This window comes from Macaca fascicularis, chromosome 10 (assembly GCF_037993035.2).
Source record: "Macaca fascicularis isolate 582-1 chromosome 10, T2T-MFA8v1.1".
NCBI classification, from domain to species: Eukaryota; Metazoa; Chordata; class Mammalia; order Primates; family Cercopithecidae; genus Macaca; species Macaca fascicularis.
This window is the reverse complement of record NC_088384.1, coordinates 79,887,579-79,915,027: the sequence shown is the minus strand read 5'-3', so window position 1 is coordinate 79,915,027 and position 27,449 is coordinate 79,887,579. Positions and strand designations below refer to the sequence as shown.

The 27,449-nt window shown below is 35.9% G+C and overlaps 1 long non-coding RNA gene across 3 annotated transcripts in view; it reads right to left on the bottom strand.

Annotated features, from left to right (window-relative positions):
• The window catches only part of LOC135965367 (uncharacterized), a 276,715-nt gene extending 250,302 nt beyond the window's left edge, over nucleotides 1–26,413 (bottom strand). For all 3 annotated transcript variants that reach the window (XR_012418423.1, XR_010578242.1, XR_012418424.1), the window contains exons 1-2: nucleotides 25,971–26,413; nucleotides 20,642–20,762 (exon numbers count right to left, since the gene is read on the bottom strand). This is a non-coding gene — a long non-coding RNA (uncharacterized lncRNA). The remainder of the gene's footprint in view (nucleotides 1–20,641; nucleotides 20,763–25,970) is intronic.
• Nucleotides 26,414–27,449: the final 1,036 nt, after the last annotated feature.

Sequence of the window (27,449 nt, the reverse complement as noted above, 5' to 3'; positions counted from 1 at the left end):
TTAAACCATTTATGCCTCAGTTTCCTCATCATTAAAATGAGAATAATAAAAGTTCCTCCCTCAAAAGTTATGATAAGAATTAAAAGAGTTATTACTTTTAAGTATATTAAACAGTGCCTGAAATATAGCTATGGTTAAACCACTGTTGTATAAGTGTTTGTTAACCAAAAACAAAAATTTGGGGTTTTTATAACCATATTACCCAGGGCTACAGTCATAACTAAGACACTATCTCAATTTTAGGGACAAATTCAGTTTCATTTATGAAAATAATTTAGGCAGACTGTACCATCATTTGCCCATTCTTAGTTTTTCATTGTTAACATGGGGGCAATGTTGTTTAGATAGAACAACAGTAATAATGTCAGCTCCCCCACCTTGGAGAATGTCTTCTTACATTTAAAGAACTTTTCCACATATTTTATTTGATCCTTGTGGTGGGGCATGTGGAGATTTACAACAGCAGTATTTGAGGTGTGTTTCAAAATACTGGCCTTAGCGCAGAAAGAACCGAGAGGGAAAGCAAAGGGAAAGGAAAGAATTAATTTTTCATCTTTTGGGGACCTAATAGCCATGCTCCTTGGAAAACTGCCAGCATGTTTTTCAGGAAGTCTGAAATCAGCAACTTCACTTGTGAAAATCAGGAGGAAGCCACAATAATCGGAAACAATCACACTTCAGATAAAATTCATGACTTATGAGATAAGCACTATAAAAAGAAGGAAATTGCCAGAAATTTTTTATGACCATAAAAAGCCCACATGGGGAGTAGCTAAATTATATTTATATTAGCAAAAAAAGAAGGCGTCCTTGATACTTTCTAACTGAGAATTTCAGAAGTCTGATAGATTTCACCAATTTTCATTAGGATGCTTTCTGCTGCAAATAACAGAATACCATAATACAAAGGAGTTTTACAATAGAAGGTTATTTTTATTACACACAGAAAACTCTGTAGGAAGACACTTTTCAGCTTTCCTGTAACTCTTGGCCTTTTCCCCAGTTTTCAAGATGGCTGCCATAACTTTAAGCCTCACATCCACACGAAAAGAACTTCCACATGCAGAAAGGGAGGTAAGAGTGTTCTTCACACATCTCATCTTCTTGACAGACAGAATATTTTTCCCAGAGCCACCAGATTTCTCCTCTCATGTTTCATTGGCCAAGAGTGATCACATGTCCACACAATGTCTGCAAAGGAGGCTGGGAAAGCAAGTATCTTGTACCTTTCGCTTTTACTCGGGTAGAATGAAGGGAAGGGATGACAGAAGTAGAAGTTTTCTCATGGGCAAGAAGGTAGGAGGAAGGAGAAATTGTTAGTAACTCACACAGTCTGTCCCAAACAGTATGTTGAGGAAGATATTTTGATCTCAAACATTTTATATATGAGTCTTCTCATATCTCCCACCACTGCTGTAACATCCACATTCATAAACAGCGAACACCTTTAATGATATTTTATGAGTAAGTCTGAATTGGCACAAACATAAGTGGATCTATGCAGGTTTAATGAAGTTCTGAGAACCGCTTCATCAGTGATAATGAATAACATAACGAAAGATGTCAGCCTAGGATCCAATGGCTTAGCTTAATATACCACCATGAAATAGCTTCCATTCTTATTTAAACACACGTTTTGATATACGTGCCTATGTATCTTTATATGTATTTCTACTAAATTGAAAGAATTGCAACTGCCAGTATTTTTACTATCATTTTAAACTTCGTATTAAAGCAAACCCCTTTTAACGTGTTCAGATGTAATAAGATGTAGTGTAGTGATTTTTAAAATAGTGTTTGTGGTACTCTAAGATTCTGTTGAAACCAGCGGATGGAGTGGAGTGGAGGCAGCCATTGTTATCTATCTGATTTGGAACTAAGAGAATTCCTCTTAAAAATTTATTTGTAAAATGAATTCTATGGTTAAGAAAAACTCTTTAGTGGAAAGAGTTTATAATTTGGAGTTAGAATGTGATTTGAATCTTAGTACTGCCATTTACTAGCATGCCAGGGGACTATGGACAAGTTAGAACTCATTCCCCCAAAATGGTATTTTAATGTTGTTGAATCCATGAATTTTGAGAGATAAGAGGGTTTACAAAGTCACCTGAGCTCTATAGGTACAAATTACGTTCCCAGGAACTATCAATTATTTCCTTATTCACAGGTTTCCTGTTTTAATCATAGCAAAGTGCTCCATTAAGTTTGTATTCCATAATTTTATTAGCCAAAGAAAGTTGTTTCAAATGCTTTGTTATAACAACTATCATTCATGGAGAAGATTTTTCATTTACTGTAATTTCCCATGGAATAAATTCTAGGAAATGAGTTTATGGATATGGGGATATAAATATCTGTTTGCTACTCCAGAAATTTTGCCAGGTTTTATTTTTTATTATAAAATTATAATGATTTATGCTGCCACTTGCAATATATCATTGTACCAGGTTTTTAAAACCTTGCCAATTTCAGATATTTCTTCATTTAATTTTGGCAAGTAGCAAGTATGTAAAGTGTAAAATAGTATCAGGTAGTTGTTAAATTTGTAATGGCTTTATTACTAGGGAGGGTACACATTTTTCATTATTTTTAAGAATGACTCTATTGTTTCTGTAAAAATGAGGCAATGGTCATTATAAAAAATGGAAGCAATTAATAAACTTGTAAAGAAGAAATAAATAATCCAAATCCCACCATCTAGACATATTTCATTTCAAAATTAAGTAAATATTTTCCAGAAATCTCAACCCTCTCTCTTCCTCTTTCCCTCCTTTTCCCTACACATATCTTCACACAAAATGTTAATGAAGATAGATAAAAATATCTAAAGACATTATACAAATTGAATTATATAACTACTTTGTATAATTAAAAGTATAGTTGTTGATGAATGGAATTAGAATAAAAAACCAAATAAAACAATACTTTCCTATTTTATCTTTAACTTAGAAAAGACAAATTTTTCACCATTGATATTTTTACAGCTGTTTCTAAATGATTCCTCCAAAATTAAGTCAAAATATTATTAGAATTATCATTTTTATTTTAAAATCTACACACTTTACTACTCATTTTTGTCTTTATACATAATTTTAAGTTTTAAAGGTTTCGAATACACATGTACCTATACCCATGTAATGTTTACATGTTGCTTTATTACTTCAGATCATTTTTAAAAGAAGTTAAATAATACAAATAAGAGCATTTAAATCACTTTTCTTTCCTTCTTGTGTCTCTATGTGGAGGAAACTTATTTTGAAATGAGTGGTTTTCTATTTTCATACAAATGGCAATTTTACTACGTATGTAGAGCCATAAGTAATATACCATTGTCTTATGTGTGTATCGACACTGTTTTATGCCCCGGCCAGATCTCTTTCACTGATGGTGCACCCACACTCCATCTGCCGCGTTATGTTGGCTCCTCCTGGTTCTAGGTGCCCTGCTGTCTGAAGAATGGTCCTGGGTTAAATGGAAGCCCTTTCACTGAAAGGATGCCTCCCACAAGTCAGCACACATTAATAAACGACTGGCAAAGGTCTATGTAGAGGATGGGGGATGGGTCAACAAGGTTAGCCCCTTTCCTTCAGGATGAGACCAGTGCTGTGGTTTAGTTCATCCTCCAGAGCTCTTTCGAGGATCAAACTGACACAAGAATTCACCCAAGGCCACAACAACCTTACTCCACTTCTTCCTTTCCCTTTTCAACCTTGTTTTCCTCCCTCCCCTTGTTCTGAGAGCCACCTTCCAAGAAATCATATAAACTCAAATCTCTGTTTCACACTACTTTTAGAGAAACCCCTCAGAGAATGTGATTTCTAAATTTACATTTATTGTATCAATTGTGCCATACTTATTGAGCATTATTGGCACCTTGCTTTCTCCACTTAACCAGGTAATTTTGGGAGATTTGTCATTCTTGATATTTGAGGCTACAGTCTATACCTTTCCTCTAATTACTAATTATTCTATTTTAAAAGAGTTCATTCCTCCATTCTCCTTCTAAGGGACTGTTAAATGAGTATTCTATTTTTGTTTTTTCAGTATTGCAAGCATTGAACAATTCTATATATGTTCCTCTGCATATGCATTAAAGTGGATCTTCAATTTTCTTCAATATTGCCAAATTACCTAGAAAGTTGGAGTACCCATTAAGGCTCCAACCAGTTGTTAATTAGCACTCCTATCTTGCATCATTTTTGCCAACACAGGATGTCAAATTTATTATTATTACACTGACTGTTATTGCTAGTTTTAAAGGGTTTGCACTGGTAAATTATTGTTTTGATTTCTATAATATTTCTCCGATTACTAGTAGTGCTGTGTTTTTTTAAATACGTGAATTGGCAGCTTAGAATTTCTCTTTGCTAAAATGTGTTACAGACTTTATTTCTCTCTTCTTATATATACATTTCTTAATATGCTCACTTCATATATTTTGGATAATATATTATTTACAATTATATTTGTGTTTGTACTTGCATTCATACAATTTCTTCTGGTTGATAAATAAGCTATCTTCTGTTTTCATTCTGGATCTACTCTCCATCTTTCTCTACACTGCTTTCTACCTAAGAGATTGACCTTATTTTGGCTGACCTGTATGGATGTATTTTCCTATTTAGTTGGGCCAATGGGACCAGTATCAAGAGATAGAGAGAAAAGAGGGAAGTGAGAGTATGTATTTTGGCTCCTGCTTTGTGTAGCTGTCATCATCTGGCTGCATCTTTTTAATGAAAAGTCATTGTTCCTGTTAGGCATTCTTCTTCACAGAATGAAAACACCTTATCCCACCTTAACTTGCTTGACAACTAGAATGTGGTAGAATGATGGTGTGCAACTCTTCAGTATAAACAGAAGTTTCCATACATGTAGGATGGCATGAGAAACAAAGTTTGGAAAGCAGCAGGAATACTGGAGAAAAATAAAATCACTAAATACCTTAGCTGAAGCACAAAACTGGAAAGTCCCCACAAATCCACCAGGAACAACTACAATTCTCAGAAGTCTCTGGCAAAGCTCTCACCTACTCTCTAAGCCTGCACCATCAACGAGGGTGTTCGTAAGAAGGCTAAAGCTGATGAAAATTAACGTCTCTTTGCCTGAAGAACATTCTGAGAAATGTTCCCAGCAGCTCTCCTGAAATTGGTAGATGATATTTGACAAGGGGAACATTAGTTTTATTGTTTTATGAGATTGTGATATACATATATATATATGTATTTTTTATATATATATAATACATATATATATATATATATATATGTGTGTGTGTGTGTGTGTGTGTGTGTGTATTACAGGCCTTTAACTGTGCCTGTCATTTTTTAAATATACCTTTGGCTATTTGGTATTATCATACCCCTTTTAAAATCAGATATCTGTCTCCGAAAAAAAAAAAAAGATAGTAGAAATTTTGATGGGAACTACATTGAATCCAGAGCTCAATTATATCTTCTTTAATTTATTTCCTGAACATGCACACAGAGTTACACATCTGAGTGGCCTTCTAGGTTCCCAGGAGTACATCAAAGCTTTGGAATGCCCCATGGACATCTCATTCCTCAGCTTTTCCTTTTAAGCTTATTAGTCTATGGTTTTGTACCAAATGTTATTAATTGTCTCAAGCAGCCATGACATTAAAACCATTTGCCTGTAAAGATTTTTTAACAAATAGTCACTCAAAAGGGGCTTTTAGCACCAAATGAACACTGAGTCAGGTAATATAAAGACAATGGTTACACATGGTTAATTTTGACAGATGTTGCCAGATTGCTGATCCAAAAGTCTATAAAATTTACATTTCTACCAATAGTGGGTATTACTTGTAATGGTGACCGTTTGATGGGTGCAGAGATATATCCCTCCACTGCTTTATGGCCCATCTAGCTACAATGCTGACATCTAAGATATTCTCATAATTTTGTTCTACATCTCCTTCAGGTGTTCAACTATTTCATCAGTTAATCTTCACTAATCTTGCTACATTGAAAATTTAATGCATAACAGGCAATGCAATATTTTCAAATGAAACAATTATTTTATTTTTAAACTTTTTAATTTTTGTCAAATTTAAACATTCATATGGTTTAAATTTTCAAAAATATTTGTAGGACTTACAATGATAAACGTCAGTCTCCCATTTCACTCTTCTTACCACCTGATTCTCCCTTTTCAGATGTAACCACTTTTCATGCATTTAACTTTTTCTACTGACATGTCTCTTTACCAAGGGATATTAATGTACTTCTATTTATTGAGAACTTTTTCTTTTTATGCATTGTTTACTATCTTCTAACTATAGAATATAAGTATTTAGCTTGTCCACTCTTAATTCTACATCTCTTCACACATACACAATTCCTTTTTTCTCATTGTGTCAAATATTAATATATAATACTTTTGCTTAAACATATAATAATTATAACAATGTTATTTACCACTCATTTTTTATATTTTTATAATTTTTTAGAAATAAAATTATTCGGGTTTTTGTCACAGAATTCTATGTAATCCATCTCTGAATTACCTGACAAAATTATATTTCTTTTCTTGATACTTTAAAACCCAATAATGTAACTTGTTTTTTTTGTTGTTGTTGTTTTTTTTCCAGTCTTCTCCTTTGTCCACTTGTTTCAATCTGGGCTGGTTCCTTTCTAAACTTCTGTAATGTTATCATCCCCAAGTCTTCCTTTATTATCAAATTGGAATTTTTTCAACTATCCTAGAAGTACCATCTGCTTCCTGGATATTGTATGTTTTTCTTTTGATTTTTTTTAAAGACCAACCCTCTCGTTCTGTTGGGTCATATTCTGCAGCATTTATTTGAGGGAAAAAAAGCATAAAAGGACAATTGTTTTAAAATTGCATTTTTATAAATGTTTTTATACTATTTGCATACATGATGGACAGTTTGCTGGGCACAGATTTGTCACCTGAGAGACACTTTCTCTCAAATGCTAATGCCAAAGGCATCACTCATTATTTTATAACTTCCAATTGTTGCTGCTTAGATGACAGATACAATTATCATTTCAGATGCTTCAATATGAATAATTTATCTCTCCCTTTCTCTTCTCCTCTCTCTCTCTCTCCTTTTAAACTCTTATCTTTGCTTCCAAGTTACAAAATTTTATAATAATATTTCTTAATTTTTTTTCAACCTATGGTTTTGGGAATAATTATCAAGGCAAAAACCAGTTACTAATAAATAAAATGGGGATCCAGTTGCCAAAACAGAGATGAGGTAGATTAATTGCAAAAATTATTTTTTCCTAATATATTTCTCCCTAAAATACGGCTATATATGGCTATAAACTCATTGTTATCAAGAGGTGACATTTATTTCCCATTTATTTCCTCATCTCTTGAATGTATGTCAGGCTAGGACTTGGTTTGACCAACAGAATGTAGCATAAAGCCTTGCATGTCCTCAGTTCTCTCTCAGACCCTAGCCAAGTCACACTGGGAATAAGGCCAGGTATACCTACTGGAGCCTGAGGTGTGTCATGGAGCAGAGAAGAGCCATTCTCTCTGAGAAAAGCCTAGATACACCAACACTGTAGCTGACAGCTCACCCGGAACCAGCTAGGTGACACAGACTCTTGAGATATCAAAATGCTTAATGCTTAAGCCACTAAGTTTTGGGGGTCATTGACTCTGCAACATCAAAGACATACATATAGAATACGGTAAAAATTATTTCAGAAACAAGACCCAATCATTCAACTTGAAAAATGAGGCCACATTTTAATTACAGGCATGGCTATGAATCTGATTACCACTTCTGGACAACAGATTTTACAGTCACTTTTACCCTTGGAGCTGAGTCTGCAAGCTGTAGGACACAGAAGTGCATACTTAGAAAACAGAGTATGAGAGTGTCTCCCAGCTATCCCACTCCTTAAAGCTTCAAGTGCAACCCTCCCCACTGCCACTCTAAGGCTAAACAAGAAGACTTCAATACTGGGATCAAAACTGTCAGTCACACACTGTACCCCAAGAATTTACTGCACACAGCTACAAGAACTCAAAAATAATCCAAATCACAAGTTTCAAATAGGCATAGGTATAGGCACATCTAATAGTTTTCAGTAATAATCCCATCTCAACAATAGATATTCTACCTTTCACCCAAGAACAATTAAACTGTGCACCCTAGGCATACTGAACTCTATTTCAAAGAAGGTGGAGTCTTGCCCCCTTCTCTTGACCCATGGAGGCTGCTCTAGTCTAGTAAAATTTTCCCCACCTGGATTTCCGTATTACTAGACATGACAATGTTATTGGGAGTGGGGGTGGCAGAAGGTGGTTGTCACCTTTGCACTATCATGGACATGTTGCCAACATCCATCTGGGATTCTAGAAGACAAGTGTGACAAGCAACTGGAGAAGATTGGTAAGTGAATCTATTGTGTGTGACCTGGCACCTGCTTATCATTTATTATGTGTAATTTATAAATCTCGGATCAGTTTGGTCAGCTATTTTTTTAAAAATTATGGTTATAGTCATATGCAAAATCACAGTTAAGAAATATACGCATTTTTAGCTGAACACTTGTCTCTCCTTTGCCCATATTATAAAAGAAAATTGTCTCTCAGTAACAATAAATAGGCCAGGCGTGGTGGATCATGCCTATAATTTGCACTTTGGGAGGCCTAGGCAGGTGGATCACCTAAGGTTAGGCATTCAAGACCAGCCTGGCCATCATGGTGAAAGCCCATCTCTACGAAACATACAAACTTAGCCAAGTGTGGTGGCCAGAGCCTGTAATTCCAGCTACTCTGGAGGCTGAGTCAGGAAAATCGCTTGAACCGGGCAGGCGGAGGTTGCAGTGAGCCGAGATCACGCCATTTTTACTCCAGCCTGGGCAACAAGGGCAAAACGCCAACTACCCCCAACCAAAAAAAAAAAAAAACAATAAACATCAAAGTTAAAGACGCTCACATTGAATAGCTAATATTGTCTTAGATGTTTTCCTTTTTTAATAGAGGCATTTATTTTTTGTCCTCCCAATTGTACTTATAAAGTATACTTATGTACTTTTACATTTCCACAAACATCATGTCTTATGTGTTAGCAGGCCAGAAATCTATGAGAATATTCCCTCTCTTGTAATCATGCCAAATTCAGTATAAATTAATTTTCTGAAGATCTTGCAAATGTCTCATTTAACATGGTTTCAGACTAAATGTGCTTAATATAAACGTACACAAGTGGTCATGCTCCGTTGGGAGATTCACCGAGCCAAGATGTTATTTTGGAAGGATCTTTGAGCTTTAAGTGATTCTCTCAAAAAGTATGCTACATATTACCTGCTCTGGTTAGCTGTCAAATAGCCAGCAATTTTAAATGACTACTTTTCAAAGCAAATTATTCACACCTTCCTACTCATCAGAAAGTCTCAGCTGAACTAACATTTTAAAAGACTTCTCAATTCATAATTCTTAAGGAACAACATTGAATTTCTTTCCCACTCTTCATTTTTGCTATAACACTTTGGCTACTTTTACCACGTCACTGTAATATGCTACCAAAAGTAAAGTTCTAAGTTGGTGACATGAGATCAATTCCGGTATTCATCGCTGTTATTCTCTATTGCTCCATCCATTACAAATCACAGAATGTTAAATAATCATTTTTTTTCTTTTTGCCTATCTTATTTTGGCAAGATGCTTTAGTCTTTCAAGAAAAAAATGAAAGCCATGTGTTTTGAGTGGGTTCCATTGCAGCATGATTCTTGCAATGAAGACATTTTATTGTGTTAATTTTCATTAAATAAAACCCTGTTGAAAGGCAGTCGTTTTCCAAAACCCGTATGATTTATGGCATGTTAATGTCTGTAGGGAGACACTCTGTTTCAATTATATGGAGTAAGTGATGCCTTTCAGAACAACTTAGTAATAATATCACCTATGACAACTTTAATTTTAGACCTATACCTCGGCTGTGCGACTTGGGGACCTATCAACAGAATTGTCAGCTTCTGCACAAATTTAATCTTCATCACCTCTATGCTATGTTTAACATCAGATGGTTGTGCTTGCCAGGGACTCCAATAATGTGCTTCCAGAAGGCAGGCACTTCATAAACATTAAACACTGGGTTTGCCGTAACTCAAACATATTATATTTTTTTCTTTTACAACCCACAGAATGAGAAGTGCTAAGGCCCTAAGGCAAATGTGGGTGCACCTGAAGGAAATGGGCTATTTCACATAGTCTTTCCTTACTCTATCGTTTTTGTATTTGGTTTACTAATCACATACTTAATGATTTATCTTTTTTTGAAGACCTTGAGTCTAAATAAAATATATTAAGTGAAATCAATATATTTTTATTAATTTTATGGAAAAATTATGCATCTATTTCTACCCTGAAATATGAATAAATGTATAACAGATGAAAATGTGTCAAATAACCAATAATAACAAATTTACATAGGTAATAAACAGTAATTTGAAAGTGCACAAATAGTGTGTACATAAAATATAATGAAGTAAAATTTACTGTACTTGATATGGTACAATGAAGCAGGTGGTGGCTGTTGAAGGATTGGTTTCAGGGAGTCCTACTTTTTGGAAGGTCTATTCCTTCTGCACTCTTTTTTCACTAATATTTGAACATTTATGAGGCTCATAATTTTCTTACATTCAAACTGAAATTTAAAATGAAGTTAAAGCACAAAAGACCATCTTCAGTCAAATTAATTGCTAAACACTAAAGGGTTCGAACACATGGAAATGGGACACACGCACAACAGCCTGAAGAGCTGTGGAAGACGATACCTTTCCATTGCTTCCTCCAGTTATAAGTATGCAGGGCAAACCCCTTAGCCCTCATACAAACATGGCATTCTATTCTAACTTACTCCATATGGTGTCCTCCAACCATTGTGCCAAGTGAGTAGATGTGAGTTTGCCCGAAACCATAATGTTGAAATACAGTTTTTAAAGAGCCATGAAAAGTCATTACCTGAGCAATCCTTATTGAGGTAAGTTTGTGTTTAGAGAGAATATACTGTCCTTGGCTTTGTGGTTATGCAGTACAAATGAGTCATCTGATTCTTTTCTGATTGATATTGTACCCAGATGATGAATGCTTAGGGAAAAGTGATGAGCTAAAGCATAAAGACGGGAAACAAAATTCTCTGTCTGCATGGAGAAATTGCAGATTCCATTAAACATTTTCAATATCCAGTAGAATTGCTTTGCTCCTAAATTATGCTATTGCCATGAGGGGACTATTAACTAGAACAAATTTGTCACTCAGCATGTATGATGATTTCTGATCAGGTGTACAAAATGCAGAATATTAATTTCCCAAAAAAAAACTAATTGTAGTGACCAAAGGGCTATAAACAAGTGATCCCGAGAAATGATAAGTTAACCCAATGTTAATCAAATGATTAAATGATGACTTCTTTTAAAATCTGTGTGTCACTCGTGTCTTAGAAAATCATCAGGATTTTAGCTTAGTATTATTATTATTATTTAGTGAGGTTTGTTGAAAAAATAAGAAAATGGCATCTGGAATTATAGCTGTATATATCTGCAACCCCACTTGTAAAGGCGATAGAAGCTCAAAGTGCGGGAAGCAGATAACTCATAAATACCTTTAAGAATTTCACTTTTTAATACCCAAATAAAATAAATGAGCCCTATATATTTCAAAAAGAAAATAGAGCCCATCCTTGGAGCATCAACTTAAAATAACTGATACGGTTTGGATTTGTATTCCTGCCCAACTCTCATGTCAAATTGTAATCCCCAATGTTGGAGTAGGGGCATAGTGGGAGATGATTGGACTGGGGGGCGGACTTCTCCCTTGCTGCTCCCACGGTCATGAGTTCTCACGAGATCTGGTTGTTTAAAAGTGTAGCACCTCCCCCTTCACGGTCTTCCTCCTGCTCTGTCTAGGAGGAAGATGTACCTCCTTCCTCTTTGCTTTCTGCCTGAATTGTAACTTTCCTGAGGCCTCCCCAGCCTTGCTTCCTATCCAGCCTGAGGTACTGTAAGTCAATTAAACTCTTTTCTTTATAAATTACCCAGTCTCAGGTAGTTCCTTATAGCAGTGTGAGAATAAACTAACACAATAACCTTTTAATAATATCTTGAAAAAAAGTTCAGAAAATTCCATATGGAATTTTTGTGTGTACATCTCATTCAGAAAAAATAAAATCACTAAACATCCTTCTTCTTCTTTTGATTTTCATAAAAACAACTAGTTTGGTAAAAGGATAGTAATTTTTGTGTTTTTTATATTTATATTTTCATTTTTTTAATAATTTTACCTTTTATTTTAGATTTAGGGGGTACCATGTGCAGGTTTGTTACATGGGTATACTGTATGATGCTGAGGTTTGCAGTCAAATAATCTTGTCACACAGATAGCAATCACAGTACCCAATAGTTAGTTTTTTAACCCTTTCTCCCTTTCCTCTTTCTTCCCTCCAGTTGTCCCCAATATCTATCATTACCATCTTTTTATCCAGGAGGACCTAATGTTTAGTTCCTGCTTGTAAGTGAGAACATGCAGTATTTTGTTTCCCATTCCTGCATGAATTTAGTTAGGATAATGACCTCCAGCTCCAACCATGTTGCTGCAAAGTACATTATTTCATTCTTCTTTATGGCTGTGTAGTATGCCATGGTGTATATGTACCACATTTTCATTAACCAGTCCACCATTTGATGGGCATCTAGGTTGATTCCATGTCTTTGCTATTGTGAATGAATACATGAGTGCATGTGTCTTTTTGGCTGAACAATTTATTTTCTTTTGGATATATGCCCAATAATGGAATTTCTGGGATGAATGATAGGTCACGTTCTTTAAAGAATCTCCAAACTGCTTTCCACAGTGGCTGAACTAATTTACATTCCCAATAGTGTATATGTGTTCTCCTTTCTCTGAAGCCTCACCAGCATTTTTTTTTTTTGACTTTTTAGTAACAGTCATCTAACTAGTGTGAGATAATATCTCATCATGGTTTTCATTTGCATTTCTCTGATGTTTAACGATGTGGAACACTTTTAAATATGCTTCTTGTCTACTTACATTATCTTCTTTTGAAAGTTATCTGTTCATGCCTTTTTCTCATTTTTTAATGGGGTCATTTGTTTTTTGCTTGTTGAATTGTTTTAGTTCCTTATAGATTCTGGATATTAGACCTTTGTCAGATGCATAGTTTTAAAATATTTTCTCCCATTCTGAAGGTTGTCTGTTTTCTCTGTTGAGTTTCTTCTGCTGTGCAGAAAGTCTTTGATTTAATTAGGACCCACCTGTCAATTTTTGTTTTTGTTGCAATTGTGGTTGAGGACTTAGTCATAAATTCTTTCCCAAGGCTGATGTCCAGAATTGTGTTTCCTAAGTTTTCTAGGATTCTTTTATTTGAGGATTTACATTTGAATCTTTAATCCCTCAAGTTAATTTTTGAATATGGTGAAAAGTAGGAGTATAATTTTATTCTTCTGCATATGGCTAGCCAGCTATTCCAGTATCACTTATTAAACAGGCAGTCCTTTCCCCATTTTTTTTTTTGTCCACTTTGTCAAAGATCAGATGACTGACACTGTGCAGCTTTATTTCTGGGTTCTCTGTTCTGATCCATTGGTCCATGTGTCTGTTTTTGTACCAGGACTATGCTGTTTTGGTTTCTGCAGCCTTATAGCAGAGTTTGAAGTTGGTTAAACGTTATCCCTTCAGCTTTGTTCTTTTTGCTTACGATTGCTTTGGCTATCTGTGCTCTTTTTTGACTCATATTTTAGAATAGTTTTTTATCCTAGTTCTGTGAAAAATGACTTTGATAGTTTGATACAAATAGCACTGAAATTGCAGATTGCTTTTGACATTATGGCCACATTAATAATTTTTATTATTCTAATCCCTGAGCATGGAACATTTTTCCATTTGTTTGTGTCATCTACTGATTTCATTAAGCAGTGTTTTGTAGTTCTTCTTGCAGAGATCTTTTACCTCCTTGGTTAGATGTATTCCTGGAAGGGTGTGTGTGTGCGTGTGTGTGTGTGTGGGGGGTGTGTGTGTGTGTCTATTGTAAATGGGTGTGTGTTCTTGATTTGACTTTCAGCTTGAACATTATTCATGCATTAAAATGACTTTTTTGCATTGATTTTGTATCCTGAAACTTTACTGAAGTCTTTGTCAGTTTCCAGAGCCTTTTGGTGGAGTCCTTGTTTTTTTTTTTTTTTTTTTTTTTTTTTTGGTGGAGTCCTTAGGTATAGGATCATATTATCAGTGAAGAAACATAATTTGACTTCTCCTTCTCCTGTTTGAATACTTTTTTTTTCTTTTGCCTGATTCATCTTGCTAGGACTTTTAGTTATTTTTAAAAATGTAGCAAAGCAAATAAAGTTTACTTAAAAAACAAGTACCTTAAACTACTGTTAGAAAATATTTAAACAGACTGACAGAAAACACACGCACACACACACACACACAGAAACACACACACCATAGGCTCTGAAGTATAAAAGAAAAAAATAAACCTACTCTTTAAGCCTCGGATATCTTATCTTTAAAATAAGAAAAAGTGCAGTACCTACCTTACAGAATTGCAATGGAATTAAATGAGATAAAGAATCAAAAGTACTTAGCACAGTATCTGTTATATGGTCAATATCTAAAAATGTTAGCTTTTTTTCTTCCCTTATAGGTTATGCAGTTTTACATAAGGAAGATCTCACTGTAGAACCTTGCAAAAAACCTGCTTTATCATGTGGAAATCTTGTCCTGACTTTCTTGTCATTCAATATAAATCTGTATCATTATGTTTAATAACCAAAGTTAGGTGCTATATATCTTCAATTCCCAATGGTTGTTACTTAGGTGATTATCAATTATTCAATATTATAAAGAAACATAGATGCAAATTCTGATACAAAAATCTTTTTATAATTGTAAAATGTTTCTCTAAATTTTTCAAAGATTTTCAATTAAAGACAATATTGCACTTTTAAAGTATACAGTGATTAACAACTTTGTCCCCAGAAATTATACTGATTTACATTTTCTCCATCAAATGCCATTTTATGACATCATCACCAATATTCACTTTTTCCTGCTCTGGTATTCTAGTCAATTTGATATTTCAATGTTGCTTATAACTTGCATTTTTAGTTATCTATTAGATTATACATATTTTAATGCTTACTAGCCTTTTTATTCATCTTTTCATGAATTCATGTTTTACATATTTTGCTTAATTTCTTTCTGAGTGTCCCTGTTTTTATTCATGATATATAAAGACAGTTTTTATATGATAAATATTAACTCATTGCCTGGGGCATAAATATCAACTGTGATTCTCAGTTTGTTATCTGTCTTTTCACTTGTTTATGATGTCTATGATTGTTTATTGTTACATGAGATTTCTAGTTTTTAAACCTCAAATTTATCAGTATGTTTCATTATGACCTTCAGTTTAAACAACATTGTTAGAAGGTTATTCTTTTCCACAAAAACGATGACAAATATTCAGTCGTGTTTTCCTTTCATATTTTCATTACATTTAAAAAACATTTTATATTTAATTTGTTTCAGTAAAATTAATAAAGATCTAGTTTTGTTTTTTATTCATCCTACTAACCTGTTGTGTAATAGTCTATTTTCTCCCACTGTTTTAAAATGCCACAATAATTATACATAAAATCTATTTATCTGCCTGTGTGTGCATCTCTACTCCCTAATCTATTGATTTCCTTTCTGTTATTAGAGTAACACTATACTTTCTAAATTACCATAGTTTTACATTAATTTTTAACAACTGGTAGACAACTTATCTCCCATAGTTTTGAATATAAAATTGTTACCACATGTACTACAATCTTCAAGTGTTTTTCCAGAATACTGAGAACTGAAGGAAAATTGGAGTTTAGAGTACCCTATCAATCAATAGTCTATGATCAACCATCTTTAACACATAGTATAGTTACACATAGCAAATGTAAACATGTATACATCTACACACACAGAATAAGTTTGTGCTAGCTCATCATATTTCATAATTTAATGCTTCTGTAACAGTAATGACTACCATTTTCTGAATGCTTTATATATACCTACCACCGTCTTAAGTGCACTGTGCATGCTTTATTATTTAATTCTTAGAACAATGTTGTCAGTATTATTACCCACCCATTTGACAGATGAGGATACCAGGATTTCAAGTAATTTTTATTTTTAATATGTCACATAAAGAACCTACCAAACTCCAATGTCCATGCTGTTTTCACAATACTTTACTATTTCTCTGTTCTCCACAGAAACAGTAGAGGCTGCGACAATTATTTTGAAAAGATAGTTGAGTGAGAAATAATACCAGAAATAAATAATATATTTGAGGAGGGGAAGACTGAACTCACATAGTCCTGATTAGGCCTCTGGATTCAGAGATACATCAAATTTCTCAATATTTCATTACAGTCTGCTTATTTAGCTATAGACTTAAAGCAAGGGGAAACATCAATAGCTTGCAGCATGAAATACGAAGCCAAATAAACTCTCTTATCTCTTTAGAATTAACTTCTCCAAAATGGGAAAAAAATAATCAGTGGTTTATAAACATCACGTTTATGTTTTCCAAGCAACAACAAGGAAGGAGCATCAGTACAATCCTAATAATTAAGCGGGGAAAAATAATCAATGGTTTAGAAACATCACATTATGCTTTCCAAGCAAGACGGTCTTAATAATTAGGCACTGCTGCCCACCCACTGCATCATTCTGACTCCATAATTAGAAAGCTGTGCTTGAATCTGCTTTATGTTAAGTCCTTACACTTTAAGTCTGTATATGCACTAATGGTTATCAAATGGGCAGTTGTTTATTTTGCAAGGTAAGGCCAAGCCCACAGACTGGGTTGTTTTAAGTACTTTAAATAAACATTCTCTATAAACCCTAAAATGGTGCATTTACCATGACTTCTATAAAGACCTCATTTACATTTATGTGGGGAAAAATAAATAGAACAAAGAATCATTTAAACCTGGTCTTCACTCAAGTTTAATCTCTATGTTCAAGTTGTTGATACTCCCTTTTAGACCAGGTACTTTGTGGTTGGAGTGCAAATTAGGTGGGCCTACTAAGACTGCAGTCAGATTACACAGGATTTCCAAGATGGTCTGGGAATCCCCTTTGGATGCTAAGCAACCCCAAGGTGGAGCCCGTTTATATTCCTCATTGCGCACACTATACAGCCTGATGCAAGCATTGCTGGTGCCTCAGAAAGGCGATCCTCTGCAGGATGTAATTTCATCCTTAAATGTCTTTGATGTAGAGAATAAGCACACATTGCCCCTACTTCTTTAAGTGGGCTTCAGTGCTTCACACCCATTTTTTCAGTGAATGACATTAATATTGTTAAGAAGTACATGAAATCAGCCTGATTTAAGGGCACTGAAATGCCTCCAGAGAGAGAATACTTCTGTGTGAAAAACATCATTTTTTTCTTTTAAATTAGACGCTCCTTTGCCTGTATATATAAAGTAAGAAAGAAGCATAGAGTAAACTTTCTAAGCACTGCCTATAATGGTAACAGAGCTTTTAGTTTCATTCTTCCTCCACTGAATAGCATTCACACTTTCTAAACAAGTTGTGAGATTTACTCTTTCTTCAAAATTACTTTGTATAATATTTTATTACCTATTTAGAAAAGTCATTCTTCCAAAAAAGCTCAGGAAAAGTTAATAAAATACCATGACAAGATATTTTTAAAATATCATATATTGTAATAAATAAGAGGCTAACAAAGGTAATCTAGCTGGGTAGTTGTTGTATGAGTTTACAAATATTTGGGAATAGAAAGACGTATCACCTTCTTAAGACTCTGTTGGGTTGAAGTTAAACAATTTAAACAGCTATTTAAAAAGTGAAAAATTAAGTGAAGAGGTTATTTTGCCAGGACAATATCATATAATTAGCTATGCATATTTAATGCCTTTGAATAATTTATTCCAATGACAAATAGGTACTGACAAAGAGTAGAATGGCAAATGGAAAGAACACTTAGCAAAGAATTGTTCAAATCTTTGCCTTTGGCAAGAGAAAAACCTTTTAATTTTGAGATAGTTTTATATTTACAGAAAAGTTATATAATAGAGAGTTTACATATACCTTGATCCCCCAGCTGCTTCTAATTTTAACATTTTGCATGAATCACAGTACAATTAAGAAATTAATTAGGAAATTAACATGGGTGAAATACTAATAAATAAATAAAAGATTTTGTTAGAATTTTGCTAATTATTTCACTAATGTTGTTTTCCTGGCCTGGGATCCAATCCAGGATCCCACATTGCATTTCACCTCTGTCTTCTGAGTCTTTTCCATCTGTGACAATTCCTTGTTTTTTCCTTGTCTTTCATGACCTTGGGACGTTTCAAGAGCACTTATCAGGTATTTTGTAGATTTATCTTCAATTAGTTTTTGTCTGATGTGTTCTTATGATTATGTGAGCTCATGCATGAGGCTGAAATGTCTCATTACTGATGATGTTAGTCCTAATTACTTGATCATTTCACTCTACCATTATTATTTTTCCCTTTGTAATGAGTAAATATCTTCAGGGGATGGGTACTTTGGGATTGTGTCAATATTCTGTTTCTCAAACCTGTGCCCACTGATTTGTCTTTCATGGTGGATCTTGCTTACAGCTAGTATGACCATTCTGTCTACCATCTCTTTTTCTAGTTGGGTTGCATGGGTGGACTAGCCTTCATACCTTGGTAAATCAGATCTGATTACTGAAGCACAATTCTTCTTCCATGATAAAGTAGAATATAATGTGGTAAATCATATTCATACTTTGATAGGTGAAGTAGAATATTAGAAATTACTCACAACTGAGTATTATATTCCTACTGTAGGCACTGCAAAGATAAAAAGGCTGCAGTCTAACAAGTAGCAGCTCACCTGCCACATAGGCAATAGATTAAACAGCTAACAAATATCTTTGAAATTAGGGTATTTGGTCCTAAATCTCCACTCTGGAAACTGGGAGGAGCTAGAGTTTTGAACTTCATGAAATGTGAGCTTTTGATTTTTCTTTTTAGCTAATATTGTATCCTGAGGTGCCTAGATTCTAACAATAAATATATTAAAACCAGATCTATTCAGAGCACTGCAGGTAATACAGAAAAAAATGAAACCAGGACATCGAATGTACTGAATTACATTAAGAGATTTGCATTATCCCACACATAACCACTAGCCATTTACAGGCATTGAAATGTGGCTAATCAAATTGGGATATGCTGTAAATATGCAACACAAACTAGATTTCAAGAAGTATACACAAAAAAATGCAAATGTGTTATTAATAATTTTATATTGATTACATGCTGAAATATTTTGTGTATATTAAATAAAATTCATTATTAAAATTAATATTTTTATCTATGTGTGTGCTTGAAAACTTAAAATTACAAACATAGCTCATATTTTATTTCTATTAGACAATGCTTAATTTGAACTTTACATGACACTCCCTAAATGAAAGTGATTTTTGAAAACCTGGTACTTCTCTGAAATCCTGGGTTATAGAGTTCAAAGAACACGGGCATGGTAGCAAGAAGGCTCAAGATCAAAACCGGCTTTTTCACCCAGTAGCTATGGGGTCTATTTCAAGTTTCTATTTCTCGTCGACAAAATGAAGATAAAAATATGTACATCATACAGGTTTTTTGAAGATTAAAGAAGGACAATTTATATAGAACAGAATTTGGCACATGCCATGCAATCAATAGATAGCTAGAATTTTTGCTACATAATAATTAAAAAGAAATTCTAAGACTCTAAATTGATGTCCAAGGCACATATAATGCATACTCTTTGTTTCTTTGTTATTTACTATTTATTTTTTGAGAGGTTTTATCTTGGTGAAATGTGAGCTTTTGATTTTATTATTTATTAATTAGTTTATTAATATCAATTTATATATTTTTTTTACACAAGGTCTCTCTCTGTCACCCAGGCCAGAGTATAGTGGCACAATCATAGCTCACTACACCCTCACACTCCTGGGCTCAAGTCATCCTTCCATCTCAGCCACCTGAGTAGCTGGGACCATGGACACACAACATCATTTCTGGCTGATTTTTGAATTTTTTGTAGGAATGCGGTTTTGCTATGTTGCCCAAGCTGGGCTCAAACTCCCAGCCTCAAGGGATCCCCACACCTCAGCTCCCCAAAGTGCTGGAATTACGGGCATGAGCTACCATGGCTGGCTATTGTTTATTCCTCTAGAAAAATTACGGGTAATAGCCCAAAAAGAATTTAACCAAAAAGTAACATTAATTTGTATTAGAAGTTAATTGTCCAATTTTAAATATCCCTACCATTCTTTTTCTACCACATTCAGCTTATTTAACAAACATTTTCTTGAGCAATTACTAAATGCCAAGTAGACTGGGGCTCCTAATAATACAAAACTTTAAAATTCCCTGGTTTCTTAAGAGTTTATACTTCAATTAGGAAACACAGCTAATAAATAATGTAATACATGTCAAGAAATTATATGTATGAGAAAGGACAAGATTTTCTATTATCTGTTAATATTTCTATCTATCCATACACTAAATAAAAAACTAAGATGAAATTAAAGAAACTAATAAAATTTGTTACTTACAGGGAGAAGGTTCTAGCAAGATGGATCTCTGTTATTTCATCCACGGAAGAAACAACAAAGTGAAGCGGTGAGGCAGAAAGCAGTTTGATTTGAATGATGAATAGTAAGGTGGTCAGTGTTCCTGGAACAGAAATGCCAAGAGTGACAAAAAACAGAGATGAGGTTGGAGAGGCAACCGCAGACCATATGAGAAGATACATAAAACATGATAAAGACTTCTTGCCTATTTATAATGTGCTTGATCACTCATCCAGTGCTTAGTACTAGTAGAATTCAGAGGATTGTAGATCCATGATTCTAGTCCCTTTAGACATGATTTTCTTTTCTTTTTTTTTTTTTATTATACTTTAAAGTTCTAGGGTACAGATGCACAACGTGCAGGTTTGCTACATATGTATACATGTGCCACATTGGTGTGCTGCACTCATTAACTCGTCATTTACATTAGGTATATCTCCTAATGCTATCCCTCCCCCCGCTCCCCACAATAGGACCCGGTGTGTGATGATCCCCTTCCTGTGTCCAAGTGATCTCTTTGTTCAATTCCCACCTATGAGTGAGAACATGCGGTATTTGGTTTTCTGTTCTCACGATACTTTGCTACGAATGATGGTTTCCAGCTGCATCCATGTCCCTACAAAGGACACGAACTCGTCCTTTTCTATGGCTGCATAGTATTCCATGGTGTATATGTGCCACATTTTCTTAATCCAGGCTGTCACTGTTGGACATTTGGGTTGATTCCAAGTCTTTGCTATTGTGAATAGTGCTGCAATATACATACGTGTGCATGTGTCTTTATAGCAGCATGACTTATAATCCCTTGGGTATACCCCCAGTAGTGGGATGGCTGGGTCAAATGGTATTTCTAGTTCTAGATCCTTGAGGAATCGCCACACTGTTTTCCACAATGGTTGAACTAGTTTACAGTCCCACCAACAGTGTAAAAGTGTTCCTATTTCTCCACATCCTCTCCAGCACCTGTTGTTTCCTGACTTTTTAATGATCGCCATTCTAACTGCTGTGAGATGGTATCTCATTGTGGTTTTGATTTGCATTTCTCTGATGGCGAGTGATGATGAGCATTTTTTCATGTGTCTGTTGGCTGTATGAATGTCTTCTTTTGAGAAGTGTCTGTTCATATCCTTTGCCCACTTTTTGATGGGGTTGTTTCTTTCTTGTACATTTGATTGAGTTCTTTATAGGTTCTGGATATTAGCCCTTTGTCAGATCAGTACATTGCAAGAATTTTCTCCCATTCTGTAGGTTGCCTGTTCACTCTGATGGTAGTTTCTTTTGCTGTGCAGAAGCTCTTTAGTTTAATTAGATCCCATTTGCCAATTTTGGCTTTGTTGCCATTGCTTTTGGTGTTTTAAACATGAAGTCCTTGCCCATGGCTATGTCCTGAATGGTATTGCCTAGGTTTTCTCCTAGGGTTTTTATGGTTTTAGGTCTAACATTTAAGTCTCTAATCCATCTTGAATTAATTTTTGTATAAGGAGTAAGGAAAGGATCCAGTTTCAGCTTTCTACTTATGGCTAGCCAATTTTCCCAGCACCATTTATTAAATAGGGAATCCTTTCCCCATTTCTTGTTTTTGTCAGGTTTGTCAAAGATCAGATGGCATAGATGTGTGGTATCCTTTCTGAGGGCTCTGTTCTGTTCCATTGGTCTATATCTCTGTTTTGGTACCAGTACCATGCTGTTTTGGTTACTGTAGCCTTGTAGTATAGTTTGAAGTCAGGTAGCGTGAATGCCTCCAGCTTTGTTCTTTTGGCTTAGGATTGTCCTGGCAATGCGGGGTCTTTTTTGGTTCCATATGAACTTTAAAGCAGTTTTTTCCAATTCTGTGAAGAAACTCATTGGTAGCTTAATGGGGATGGCATTGAATCTATAAATTACCTTGGGCGGTATGGCCATTTTCACAATATTGATTCTTCTTACTCATGAGCATGGTATGTTCTTCCATTTGTTTGTGTCCTCTTTTATTTCACTGAGCAGTGGTTTGTAGTTCTCCTTGAAGAGGTCCTTTACATCCTTTGTAAGTTAGATTCCTAGGTATTTTATTCTCTTTGAAGCTATTGTGAATGAGAATTCATTCACGATTTGGCTCTCTGTTTGTCTGTTACTGGTGTATAAGAATACTTATGATTTTTGCACATTGATTTTGTATCCTGAGACTTTGCTGAAGTTTCTTATCAGCTTAAGGAGATTTTGGGCTGAGACAATGGGGTTTTCTAAATATACAATCATGTCATCTGCAAACAGGGACAATTTGATGACTTCTTTTCCTAACTGAATACCCTTGATTTCTTTCTCTTGCCTGATTGCCCTAGCCAGAACTTCCAACACTATGTTGAATAGGAGTGGTGAGAGAGGGCATCCCTGTCTTGTGCCAGTTTTCAAAGGGAATGCTTCCAGTTTTTGTCCATTCAGTATGATATTGGCTGTGGGTTCATCATAAATAGCTCTTATTATTTTGAGGTACGTTCAATCAATACCGAATTTATTGAGAGTTTTTAGCATGAAGGGCTGTTGAATTTTGTCAAAGGCCTTTTCTGCATCTATTGAGATAATCATGTGGTTTTTGTCTTTGGTTCTGTTTATATGCTGTATTATGTTTATTGATTTGCGAATGTTGAACCAGCCTTGCATCCCAGGGATGAAGCCCACTTGATCATGCTGGATAAGCTTTCTGATATGCTGCTGGATTCGGTTTGCCAGTATTTTATTGAGGATTTTTGCATCGATGTTCATCAGGGATATTGGCCTAAAATTCTCTTTTTTTGTTGTATCTCTGTCAGGCTTTGGTATCAGGATGATGTTAGCCTCGTAAAATGAGTTAGGGAGGATTCCCTCTTTTTCTATTGATTGGAATAGTTTCAGAAGGAATGGTACCAACTCCTCCTTGTACCTCTGGTAGAATTCGGCTGTGAATCCGTCTGGTCCTGGATTTTTTTTGGTTGGTAGGCTATTAATTATTGCCTCAATTTCAGAGCCTGCTATTGGTCTATTCAGGGATTCAACTTCTTCCTGGTTTAGTCTTGGGAGAGTGTAAGTGTCCAGGAAATTATCCATTTCTTCTAGGTTTTCTAGTTTATTTGCGCAGAGGTGTTTATAGTATTCTCTGATGGTAGTTTGTATTTCTGTGGGGTCAGTGGTGATATCCCTTTTATCATTTTTTATTGTGTTAGACATGATTTTCATAGTGCCATGAAGAAGAGTGAACCCCAGAGAACTCCAGTGTTTAAAGAGGTGAAGAAAGCCAGCATTAGGGAATGAGAAGGAGTGGTCATTGAGTTAGGAAGAAAACCAGGAGAAATATGGTGACTACAGTTAACAGTACTGCATTGTAAAGTGAAAATTAGCTAAGAGAGTCTATCTTAAATGTTCTTACCACAAAATAAACAAATTATAACTAAGTGAGGTGATGAATGTGTTAACTACCTTGATTGTGGTAATAATTTCACAAGATATGCATATATCCAATCACCATATTGTACACCTTATCTTAAATTTACAAAACTTCATTTATCAGTTAAACTTCAATAAAGCTGGGGAGGAGGAAGAAAACCAAGAGGTTATGGGGTCCTGATAGTGTTTAAAGAAGGATACAAGAAACACCTGGGGCTACTCTATTGGGAATTCAAGTAAGTTGAGACTGAAATTGATCATTGGATTTAGCAACACCTATCTGGTTTGTTGGGTGACTTTGACAAATGAAATTTCAGAGGTGTGAGGGAACCTGTGATATTCGTGACACTGTGCTAAGATTTGAGGCAAAGGTCCTCGAGGAGATGACAATCTATAGGGAAAGATATAATCTGGCATAATGAAGGATATGGCATCATATAAAACCACCTGTAAGTAGTGAAATGGGCTGGTATTAGCAATCAATTTTGGATTAGATTCTTTGAAGAAGATTTTGAGAGTAGAAAATGTATCTATAGTTGTGATTTCAGTAATATTCTTCTATTAAAATTAAAACCAAAACTTTAGTTTTCCTTAAGCCTTCAATTTACAGATGTTTTATTCATGAGAAATCAATTACTCTCACTAGTCTAATGAGTAAGTTTATTCACTTAAATACCCTGCCAACATTTAGTAATAGTGACCTAAATAAGATTTCTATGAGCATTTCATACTATAGTCACAAATATATCTGATTTTCTCAAATATTAAAATTACCCAATAAGTCAAGCTTACAATCAAAGAAGGAAAAAATCTACCTAAGCACTTAAGCACGTCTTATACATGTATCTAATTTAGAAATGTAATTGATAAGATCTTCATCTGCTTTTTAAACCTCTTAAAACATATACAAAGTAGCACAATGGTATAAACTTTATTAAATTTGTATAAACAAAGGTTATACTAAAGCATAAATACCATGCTACACATAACTGGGTTGTATCAACACAGAATTACCTGTTAAAATCATTGGAAACTTTTATATCTTTTTTTCTAGCACATCTCATATCTTTTTGAGTATCATTATGAACTGTGACTTTTCACAAAATGTTATTTTCTTTCAAAATCAGAAATCTTCACAACTTGGCCAGGGTGAACCTCTTTTTTAGCTAGCTCCTTTGTTCTTTTAGACCTGTATGACAACACTTTTGCACTGTGGCAACAAGTTGTTTCTGCTTATTTTGGTTTTCTCTGTTCTACTACAGTCCATCAACTATTCTCCTGTTTACATTTATAAGTTAATTGAATTAGAGACCAAAATCTGGGTGGTAGGGATACAATTCGCACTGTTTTCTATGAGTATTGGTTTGTGGGTGACAAAGATTATAGATCATTTTTGTAAAGATGCCAGAAAAATAAGTCCGTTACAAAAGCCAGGTGTTTACTTTGATGCTTCCCACTGAACTCCACGTTTATGAAGTACAGTACTGAATGAATGTACAGTGCAGTAATGAATATACAAAGTACAGTACTGAATGAATGTACGCTGCAGTAATGAATATGCAAAGTACAGTACAGTACTGAATGTGGACAACGTTGACTGTACGCTTATGAAATATGGTACAAAGTAAATGTGGAATTATATTGTACATTGTACACCCTCATCAAGTATTGACATCTTTTCAATCTGCTTTCTGTTTTTTATTTGATTTCTCTTCTCTGTCATGTCACATTTTTATATATCCTTAATAGGCTATGTTCTATAAGACCAAACCAAATTCTGGGCATAAATTATAAGTGTGTAGCTTTTCCATAATTTAAATGAACCCCCACAAGTAGTCTTTACTTTTGTCTTCCTTCCTTTTCATCACTTGTTATCATTAAATATCTTGTTGAAACTCTTTCTGTAATCACTTACGGACATCAGCTGCAGGAGTTGAAGAGCAATGGTGAGAGGTGACAATGAGCTAGCAGCCCTCACTCTCGGCGCCTCCTCGGCCTGGGCATCCACTCTGGCGGGGCTTGGGGAGCCCTTCGGCCCGCCACTGCACTGTGGGAGACCCTCTCTAGGCTGGCCGAGGCCGGAGCCGGCTCCCGGCGCAGGCGGGAACCCGGGCTGCCCGCTGCGCCGGGGGATCTCGGCAGACGCGGGCGCAGGCTCAGCGGGCCCGCACTCGGAGCGGCCGGCTGGCGCCGCGGCCCAGGGCAGTGAGACTAGCTTAGCACCTGGGCCATCGGCTGCAGAGGTTGCGGCGGGGTCCCCCAGCACTGCCGGTCCGCATGCACCGCGCTCGAATTCTCGCCAGGCCTCAGCCGCCTCCCGCTTGGGACCTGGAGCCCGCCATGTCGGAGCCCCGCCTCAGAGGTGAGGTCCCGCGAGGCCCGAGCCTCCCTGACGGGCACCGCCCCCTGCTCCGTGGCGCCCAGTCCTATCGACCGCCCAAGGGCTGAGAAATGCAGGGCGGCTCTGAACTAGCAGGCAGCTCCGCCTGCAGGGCTGGTTCGCTGGTTCCGGATCCACTAGGTGAAGGAAGCTGGGCTCCTGAGTCTAGTGGGGACTTGGAGAACGTTTACGTCTAGCTAGAGGATTGTAAATGCACAAATCAGCACTCTGTGTCTAGCTCAGGGACTGTAAACGCACCAATCAGCACCCTGTCAAAATGGTCCAATCAGCTCTCTGTAAAATGGACCATGGACCAATCAGGAGGATGTGGGTGGGGTCAGATAAGGGAATAAAAAGCAGGTTGCCACCCCTCCCCCACCCACCAGCCAGCAGCAATCCCGTAGGTTCTCTTCCAGGTGGTGGAAGATTTGTTCTTTCACTCTGCAATAAATCTTGCTGCCACTCACTCTTTGGGTCCACTGCGGCCTTTATGAGCTGTAACACTGACCACAAAGGTCTACAGCTTCACTCCTGAAGTCAGCGGACCACGAACCCACCAGAAGTAAGAAACTGTGGACACATCATTTTTAAGAACTGTCACACTCACCATGAGGGTCCACAGCTTCATTCTTGAAGTCGATGAGACCCAAGAACCCACCAATTTTGGACACAATGGGACTACTTATTTCTGAAAAGCTTTAAACTCAGGCCGGGCGTGCTGGCTCAAGCCTGTAATCCCAGCACTTTGGGAGGCCGAGGAGGGAGAGTGGGTCACAACGTCAGAAGTTCAAGACCGTCTTGCAACATGGCGATACCCCATCTCTACTGAAAACACAAAAAGTTAGCCGGGCATGCAACTTAAATCACAGCTACTTGGGAGGCTGAGGCAGCAGAATCACTCAAACCCAGGAGGTGGAGGTTGCAGTGAGCCAAGATTGCACCACTGCACTCCAGCCCTGGCAACAGAGCAAGACTCCATCTCAAAAAAAAAAAAAAAAAAAAAAAAAAAGCATT